Consider the following 9,670-nt stretch of genomic DNA (forward strand, 5'->3'; position numbering starts at 1 on the left):
GTGGAGTCTCCTGCTCTGAGCCATTCAAACCCCCTGGACCCACCTGTGTGATCTGCTCTGTGACCCTGCATGAGCAGGGCTGGGCTGGGGATCTGCAGAGCTCCTGCAACCCCAACCAGCCTGGGGTTCTGGGATTGTGTGTGTGTGTGTGCCCTGGCAGTCCCTTGGCCACTTGTGTCCTGGTGCACCCAGCACAGCACGGCCAGCGGGCAGGGGGGGATTGTCCCGCTCTGCTCTGCGCTGGGGCGGCCTCACCTGCAGCATTCACTGTGTGCAGGGCTGGGACACAGGAGAAAAGGAGATAAAGCTGCTGGAGAGTGTCCAGAGGAGGCTGCGAAGCTGGTGAAGGTTTGGAGGGGAAGCCGGATGAGCAGCGGCTGCAGTCCCTGGGTTTGCTCAGCTGGAGCAGAGCAGCCTGAGGGCAGAGCTCATGGGCTGCAGGTTCCTCAGCAGGAGCAGGAGGGGCAGGGTGAGCTCTGCTCTATGACAGTGACAGAGCCCAGGGAACGGCAGCAGATGTGCCAGGGGGGGCAGTGGGACATGAGGAAAAGGTTCTTCCCCCAGAGGTGCTGGACACTGAACAGGCTCCCAGGGAGGTGTCACGGCCCCAACCTGACAGTGTTCAAGAATAGACTGGACAGCGTCCTCAGACACACGAGGTGACCTGTGGGGTGTCCTGTGCAGGGACGGGAGTTGGACTCCATGATCCTTGTGTGCCCCTTCCAGCTCAGGACATTCTCTGAATGGCAGGATTGGATGTTGTAGGGTGGGAGGGCAGCTCTGAAAATCCCCTGGTCCTTCCCCTGCTCCAGTGCAGGACACTGTGTCCAACCCTGTGTCTGTCTTCTCCTTAAAGTCCAGTGCTGTAGGCTCCATGTGTTACTGGGGTACAAGGTTCTTGCCCCAAATCACCACCAGCTTCTTTTTTTTTCCCTCGAGACCCTTTTTTCAGTCCGCTGGTCCAAGAAATACCTCCCCCATAACCATCCCAGCACCCGGGACCGCTCAGAGTTTGGGTGCAGCCTCCTGTTCCTCCGCAGTTCCAGCAGCTCTCTTGGGGCTCTTGAGATTTTTGGATTGCTGGGATTGCTGTCGGGGGCCTTAGAGAAACCTGGAGCACTCATGGATCATCTGCTGGTGGTTTATGTCTGGCTGTGTGTCCCGTGATGGAGACACATGATGTACCTGTCTAGGTACATGTGCTGCCAAGGAGCGGGGTCCAGTCCTTCATGGTAATCTCCCTCTTCAGCTTTGAGTTATTCCATCCAGCTCTCTGCTGGACAAAGCCTGGATTTCACGCTATAAAAACCCCATCCCACCACTGCTTTCCAATTATTTCTGACATTTGAGCCCCTCTGAGAATGATAGTTATGTCACAGGCCACCACGTGGGGCTGAAGAACACGATCCATGGATGCAACCTACTCTGAAGAGGGACGTCTCACACTACCTGCCTCAGGACCAGGCATCTGGCTTTGTCCCTCTTGCATTAGCTGTGATGACGCTGCCAATGTCACGGAGCAGGGAAGACCCTTGGGACATCCCTGGGCTGGACAAGAGTCCCCTTGGCTGACACTTTTGCATCCTGGCCATGGGGACAGGACTTTTTTTAGTGCTCAAAGCCGACAAAGTGTCCTAGTTGCAAATTCGCCCTATTTTCCTTCCCCCGGCTGGTGTAAATGCTTTGAATGCCATGTGTTGTGCCAAGGACAAGCAGTTTCCCTTCCCAAGGAGGTTCCTCTCCTTAAAAAACTCCTTCTGGGCTATAGGAAGGTGCCTGTTCCACTCCTGTCCAGTGTCCACGAGGGCAGAATATTTCTAGGCGATGAGGCCTCAAGTAGAACATGACATAGAGCTGTCTAGAAAATGTGTGTTAAAACCCATTTCTGCACAGAAGGCTCTTAATTTTATTTTATTTTGCCAAATCAACTGAAATTGAAGGTTAACAATTATTCAGGGCAGCTGCTACTTAATAACTACTGGAACATCCTTTCTGGTTTTCTAGATCAAACATTTGTATAAGATTTCAGGCTGGTTTTATTGCAAAAGGAAGACGAGGCACTTTGATCTACAGAACAAGGTAAGAGTCCTTAATGATCTAATTTTAATGAAATTATATGTGTGTTTCAACCTCAGCGGTTACCGTGTCTTTAAAGAACAGAGAAATCGCTTTCTAGTGTCACAGAAGGGATGAACCTACTCTGCAACCCTGGCACCTTCACACCGCAGATCATCAGCCTCGTTAGCCGGGTTTTAGCTGCCAGAACACTCATTCCTTCCCTTTCCCAAGGATGTTTGCAACCCCCCAGATGTTATGAATGACACTGGAGTTAAAAATGACTGTATTTGGCCAGTTTGCTTGCACAGTGATCAACCCTCATCTGTGGACTGAAGCTCCCTGTAGGTCCATGAAGTTCTTCCTTTGTCAGGGAACGCATGCAGCGTGTATGGGGAGTTTGGAGGAGATGGTACCTTCACCCTGGAGAAGCAGAGGTGACCCAGCTGCCTTTGTCCACCGCAGCAGGAAGGACCAGGTCCTTCTCTAAGATCCCCTGAGAAAGGACAACTGACACTTGCAGAAGCTGCAACAGGGACAATCTCAGCTGTACCTGAGAATAAAGCTTTTTCCCTTGAGAGCCGTGCAGCCATGGGATGGGATGTTGTACTGAAGATATTCAGAACTCAACTGGGAAAGGACTGGACCAAGCTGAGCTGGCATTGAGCTCTACTTTGAACATGATATTGGACTCGGGACCTCTCAAAGTCATTCCAACCTCAATGTTTCAATGGTTTTCCCCTAGTGAAGGGCTCTGACGTATGTGGGACGGTTTATTGCATCCTACAGAAGACGTGTAAAAGGGAGATGGCCCTTGGCAATGATACATCTCGCTTGGGCTTCGGCAGCCAAGCAAATGGTAGGATGAGCTGGTGCAAAAACCTCAGCCTGCCTTCTCTGCACCGGGGCATGTCGTGTGTGGGACAATCCTGCACGGATGGCTTGGTTCATGGTTTCCATCATAAAACAGATGGGTGCGTGCTGTCCTCCAGCAGCATGGCAAGAGGCGAGGGATGCACCCTGGAGGACCAACCTCCTCTTGTCCTCCTTTATTTTGTGTCACAGCCAAGACATCAGACACCAACTCAGTGCTGAGCGCTGTTTCTACCCCCCAAATCCACTTGGGATTTGTCAGCCAGCGTCACCAAGTCCCTCCGTGGTGCCTGGGGCTGGATGTGGAGCGGGAGCCCGGCCAAGCAGCCGGGAGGTGGAATAAATTGCACCTTAAAGCAAGGCTGAGGGGAGGGGAGCTTCTCCTGTGCCCCGAGCTCCTTGGGGTGGTATCGGAGCCAGGTCGAGCTGTCCCGGCGCTGGGGCGGCCACGTTTCTTCCCCGGTGCTCAGTGCCACAGGGAGGGAAGCTGGACGGGCAACGCCGTGTTTCACAGAGCGGCCCAGATTCCCCCTGCATGTATAGATACAACTGCAAAAATTCAGCTTGGCGTTGAGTGTATTTCCAATAGAGAGGGGATATTGCAAGAAGAAGCCTGGCAAAAGGCACTTGGAAGCCGCGCAAGGGTCAGCACTGAGTGCACAGGTACGACTTGGGTGGTTGAGCATCCTCTTGGATGTTGGGGAAGCTCCTTGCCTCGTCGTGAGCACTGTTACCTGAAGGTCGTTCCCATGCCCAGCCATGAATTAGCTTGGAAAATGTGTTTGCCCTGTTCAGTCTGAAGGTGAACGTGTGAATACTTGTCCATCTTGAAAACCCAACTCAGGATGGGCTCTTCCTGAAAAGCAGACATGAGTGAAACAGATAACACCTGCATGACATGCAGATTAGCCTCAAATATTATCTCTAATCACTTGTGTTAGATTTCACTATTAAAACAAACAATATCCTTAAAAATGTTAGTAGTGTGACTCATATAAATCTATTGATTGGTTCATAGTAATTTTTATTTAACAGGGTTTCATAACTTATTTGAATAAGAGAATGAGCTTCCAGGTTATCTGGTTCACCCTTTATGATTGGGATCATTATCATCATTCACGTCCCACCCCACAGTGGATACCGGGTGAGTAAATAACATCCTCTGAAGGCTCCTTCTGCCCCATGCTTGATGTTCATGTGCCTTTTTCATCCTCCTACCTCATTCTGTCTCCCTGTGCTTCACCCTGACACCACAGGACCTTGGGATGGGTGGGAGAAAGGATGGGTCCCCATGGGTCAGCACTGCTCCACGTGTCTCCCACCCGGTGATTATCCCCAGCGTGGAGCGGAGATGTTCTACCACAGTCCACGGCACCCCGGAGCTCACTTGGTCTTGGGAGTAACTTGGGAGTCTGTGTTAAGGTTCAGATTGGATATTAGGAAAAACTTCTTCTCGGAGAGGGTTGTGAAGCACTGGAACCGGCTGCCCAGGGCAGTAGTGGAGTCACCATCCCTGGAGGGGTTGAACAGACACGGAGATGAGGTTCTCAGGACATGGGGCAGTGTGAGGGGTGGGGGAACAGTTGGACTCCATGATCTTGAGGGTCTCTTCCAACCAAAATGATTCTATGATTCTATGATTCTCTTCTTGATCATCTTCTCCTCCCCAGCCCTGCATGTAGGTGGAGGAAGGTCTCCATCAGCATGGCCTGGTGCATCTCACACCAGGGAGGAATCTGGGTGCTGTGCAGGCATTGGAGTCTTCCCAAGTACAGAACTTCAAGGAGGATGGGGAGGCAAAGCCCTCCAGAAGATGCTTTTCCAAAGGAGGGGCTGAACATGGCTTCAACGTGATGAAGGACGTCGTCACCCACCATGGATCCTAGCGGGCAGCAGTGCCGAGTGCTGCTGGTGTCAGACACCGATGGCATTAACGCTGCGGGATACTGCATACACAGGGTCAGCCCAACGTTTTAACCTGGAGAGGACCCACCTACATTGGCAGTTGCAGAGGAACCCTCCTGGAGTTCAGGTAGGTAAGAGGCCAGGCCTGGAGGACAGGTAGTGAGATGGCATCACCGCAGACCGGTGATCTCAATGCTTGGGCAGCTCTGGTCCCTGTGAGAGGACAATCATGCCAATGTCAAATCTTGGTGCTTAACCTGGGATGAAACTCAAATGGGACTCCCTGTCGCTGGGTGGGAAGTGAAAAGGCTCCATTGACATGGTTTAGTGACAGCATTGCGTTAACGGTTGGACTCGATGGTCTTGAGGCTCTTTTCCAACCTAAACGTTTCTATGATTCTGTGATTCTATGACGCTGGGAGCATCTGCTCCTCCCCGCAGAGCACACGGTGATGGGGCGATGGCCGTGCCAGCCGTGCTGTGGGCACATGGCCACACGTAAGCCGTTGGAGCAGCCAGCGTTTGCCATGACGTGGCTGACGGCCCACGCGGTGCTCGCGGCCTCCTCCGCTCCCGGTCGCACACCGTGTTCCCCGTCTGTCCCAGGGGACTGTGGCGTGATCACCTCCCTCCCTTTCCCTCTCCCCCTCCTCTCGCCAGCAGCTGCTGCAACAAGTCGGGTCACACTGGGATATGTTGCTAAATCTTTACATAAGCTGGTCCGTGAGGTTTCCTCTCCCACCAGCCGCGCGGGGGATTTCACAACGCCATGGAATCAAGGGCATCCTCGCACCATTTAGACTCTCACTCCCTTTCTAAATTTTGTCCTGTCACCTCTGTGCCTTTCACGGTGGGAACGAGCTCTCCCTTCCCTGCAGCGCTTCTGAGCTGGCCCAGGTTGCAATGGGCACAGGGAGGTGAGGAGCCCACCTGGTTGTGGTGTCTGTCCGCCTCCTCTTCTCCACCTGGGTCCCCAGTCACATCTCTCTGGTTGTAGTCACGTCCCTGGGCTGTGTCTTATGGTGGGCATGGGCTCAAGTCCTCTCCTTGGCTTTTTGCACAGTGCAATCATGTTCTCCTGGGCCTGGCAGCAAGAGCTCTGGAGATGGAGCCCCACAGCCCTGCCCTCCCTCCAACCGCTCCTGGAAGCAGCAGATGCACCTGGCAGGACCTGACTTGACTGCAGTTACAGGGCACCACCCAGGTAACACTCATGCACCCCACGGGGCCTCCGAAACATGCTTAAGTTATCTCTGGGGTTTTTTTCATGGCAGTGTGGGCTCTTCTCGCCTGTCTTAGTGTGGCTGATGCAACCCCAGCCATCCTCAAGCGCTGCCTCCTCCCTCTGGACTTCCCAGACAAGGGGTGGTGTGGAGAGGGGGGTTCTTCAACCCATTAGACATCTAGAGGTAGGAGTGGCACTGGTCAGGTCCTCAGGTGCTCCTCAAGACCTAGAGAAATGGAGCAGGTAGATGAAGCTAGGGAGAAGCTGTCTGCCACAGAGGGCTGTCAGGGCATGGTCAAGCAGGATTCACTGTCACTTGGCAGCCTGGAGTGTGAACACAACCTTGCTGAGGGGCTGACGTGTCCCCACAGGCAGCCACGAGACCCCAGCCCTGAGTGCTGACGTGGTGAGCAGTAACACGCCACAGACACATAGACCAGCCTCCCGTGCTTATCTCAACAGCATTGCCCACTTTCAATGGAAGCCTCTTCCAGCAGCCCAGGTAATTTGTCCCCAAGAACAGGCTGCAACATCACCAAAGGTGCCATGAGCACAGGGAGTCCCTCATCGCACCCGTCCCCTCGCATGTGTCCTGTCCTGCCACTGAGGTGCACCAGGCCAGTCCTTGGGAGAGGGGCCATCCTGGAGATCCTGAGCTGGGATCTCCACACAGCCTCCTGGGACTCGCTCTGCAGGAGCTGGTTATCTCAGACTCAAGGTTTGCCCTTGTCCTGCAAGGAGGGGCTTTGCCAGCAGGACCCTGCGTGATGAGTCGTGGTGGGAAGCATCTCCCCTGCTGAGCATCTTCACAAGCGTGAGTGAAGAGACAACCGTGGGCCGAGCTGACCCTGAGTGGGACATTGCCCTGGCAGACAGTACCGGGTAGAGATGGCAGGACATCAGCAGCCCTTTGACCTGCTTTGCAGAGGCTCCTTAAGTGAGATAGGGACACAAGGAGATGAAAACTGGGTGGACTGGCCAACCTGATGGCCTTCCCCTGGAGAGGAACTCTGCTCCTTCCTCCTCCATCACCATCCTCCCCTTGCAGGGCACCTCCCTAATTCCTGCCCTTCCCTGGCAGCTGCGTGGCCACTCCTGGTGCCTCATTCCAGAGTGACCTGCTGACCAAGGCATGTCCCTCTGGCTGCTGACAAGCCTGACCTGTAAGCAGTTCAGGGTTGTGATGTTGCTCATTGAAGGTGGGACCTGTGATGTGACTGTTTGACCGGGAATGTCCAAGTGTAGGGAAGGAACAACCGGTATCTTCAGCCTTGATAGCGCTGAGCCTGGACCTTCTGCCAGGCACCTGCAAGTTCCTCCACAGGGTGGTCTCCAGCCCACAGGTGTCCTGCCCAGCTCTGGGTCCCACTGTGTGTGTTACGTGTTCCATCGGCCACAAATGGGGCAGCAAAACAGAGAAGTAGGAACCTGAATCCATGGAGATCCAGCTGGCAAGGGCAAGGGCTTGACCTGCTCTCCAGGCCCACGATGGTCAGGAATGGAGCGCGGGACACACAAGGAAAGGCTGGGAGAGCTGGGTTAGTTCAGGCTGGAGAAGGGAAGGTTTGGAGGAGTCTCATGGCTCTCTGCTGCGCATTAACTGGAGGATGCAGAGAAGATGGAGCCAGATCTCCTGAGGTGCACGAGGAGAGGAAGAGAGGCAACGGGAACAAGCTGGGTCATGGCAAATTCCTCTTAGATACCTGGAAACAAGATCACCACAAGGGTAGGCAAATACTGCGAGAGAGTCCAGAGAGGCTGTGGGATCTCCATCAGACCCCAACAGGACAAGGTCTGGAGCAATTGGGTTCTGATCTGGTTCAGCAAAGCTGGCCCTGCCTTGGGCAGAGGGTCAGTCCCTTCCTATTTTAATTATTCTATATTTCTCTTAGGACATTAACTTTGTTCCCAGGTACTCTATCTCCATCACACAAGGCTTCCGTCTTGCTGCACGTAGCCTTGCAGCTGCTCTACGTGAACCGTCCTTCCTTTCCATGGAGAAATCAGGGGTTTCCTTCTTTTTGTCACATAAACTCCCACCCACAACGAGACGTCTCCAGGGCTTGGGTAAGTCTACCTGCTTTGCCAAGGGCCAGCCCGTGATCTGCCCGGCGCTGTCACCGTCTCATCCTCCCACAGCACCACCCCAAAACCATCTCAGTGCCACACGTGTGCGAGAAACAGAGGGAAGGCTTTACTCAGGAACAGCCTGTCCCGGTGTCTCAGCAGGTTTCTGCCTGTCTTTCCTCACCTTGACAGCTCCATGCTCACTTCCAACTGAGCCCTGGTCACCCTGTTAGACCCGAGCTATCCATTTGTCCCGTTTCTCTGGTGCTTTCTGGTCCTACAGAAGAAGGAAAGGCTTTCATGAGAGGGAGAGTGAAGCTACAGCTTTGCTAATCCCGTTGTCCTCCTGGACAAACCTTACCAGGCTCTGGGAAGTCTCAGTTGTGCTGGGGCAAGGCTGATTCACCGCTCAGAAAATGGCATTATCCAGCACCCTCACCTCTGTCCCTCAGGAAGAAACAACTCGAGCTGCTTAAACAAGTCCACAGCAGGACTCTGTTGCTAATTTTGGGGGCCAGCTGTTTTCCCCCAGCAGATTTTGCAGTGATCTCTAGACACTTCCAGCTCAGGAGCGCCTGACAAGTTTGAACAGCGAACCCTGCGCTGGGAGCCGCGTTGGGCCAGCGAGCCCTTTGATTGCGATCAGCCCGTTGGCAGGAATCCCAGGAACTCGTACAAAAATGCTTTGAAGAGGCCAGATGCACAAGGCGTGTCCCGCCGTGGGGCGCGGAGCGGTGATTCACGGCATCGCCACGCGGTGCTCGCCGCGCGCTCACGCAGCCGCCGCACCGCGCCAAAGGCCCCGCTCTCCCTCAGATCACCCGTTGCGCGTTGACTTGGTTTTGCTTTCTAACCTCCCGCCTTTCGCCGGTCGCCCCCTCGCTCGGCACGGGGTTTGTTTCCCTTCCAGCCGTTCCCGCTGCCGCCCGCCCGCTCCAGACAGAGAGGCAGACAGGGAATTTGCTCCAGGCGCTGGTAGGCGCAAGCTCTGCCGCTGCGCCGGTGCCGCGCTGGGCTGGCGGGGATGACACTCGCCGCGCTCTGCTAAGTAAGCACCCGTGATTCAGAGCAGGGACAGCAGTTTGCATAGGGGTGCAATAAACTCTTTTCTTTAAGTACCTTTAGCTCTTTTAGAGGTGGGTTTGGAGTCTGTTGCAGAAACCTGGGAGATTCCCTCCCTTGGGCTAGACCGTGCAAACCCGCCTGAAGAAACTATTGTTTCTTGAAAGCTTCTGTAAGCTCCATGTCCCCAGTGCCGCAGCCCAGCTCAGCATTTTGGGTGAGTTATGAAACAGGGCAGATGCCAGAGCGCAGCATTTGTATTATCCGCCAGCAAATGACGGGATGTGATAAACACTTGGCTCTCCCGTGCGGGACAGGGTGAGGGCTGTTCCTCGCCGGGGGGGGAAATGACATTACAGGTTTGCAAGAGCTGGGCACTTTGTTGTGCAGAAGCCATCCGACGCTGACAGCCTGTCATTGATTTGCGAAAACATCGCTTGGCATCGATAACAAGCTTTCAGGAGAAACAAGTAGGACAGAAGA

This window comes from Nesoenas mayeri, assembly GCF_963082525.1.
Source record: "Nesoenas mayeri genome assembly, chromosome: 23".
In the NCBI taxonomy this organism is placed as follows: Eukaryota; Metazoa; Chordata; class Aves; order Columbiformes; family Columbidae; genus Nesoenas; species Nesoenas mayeri.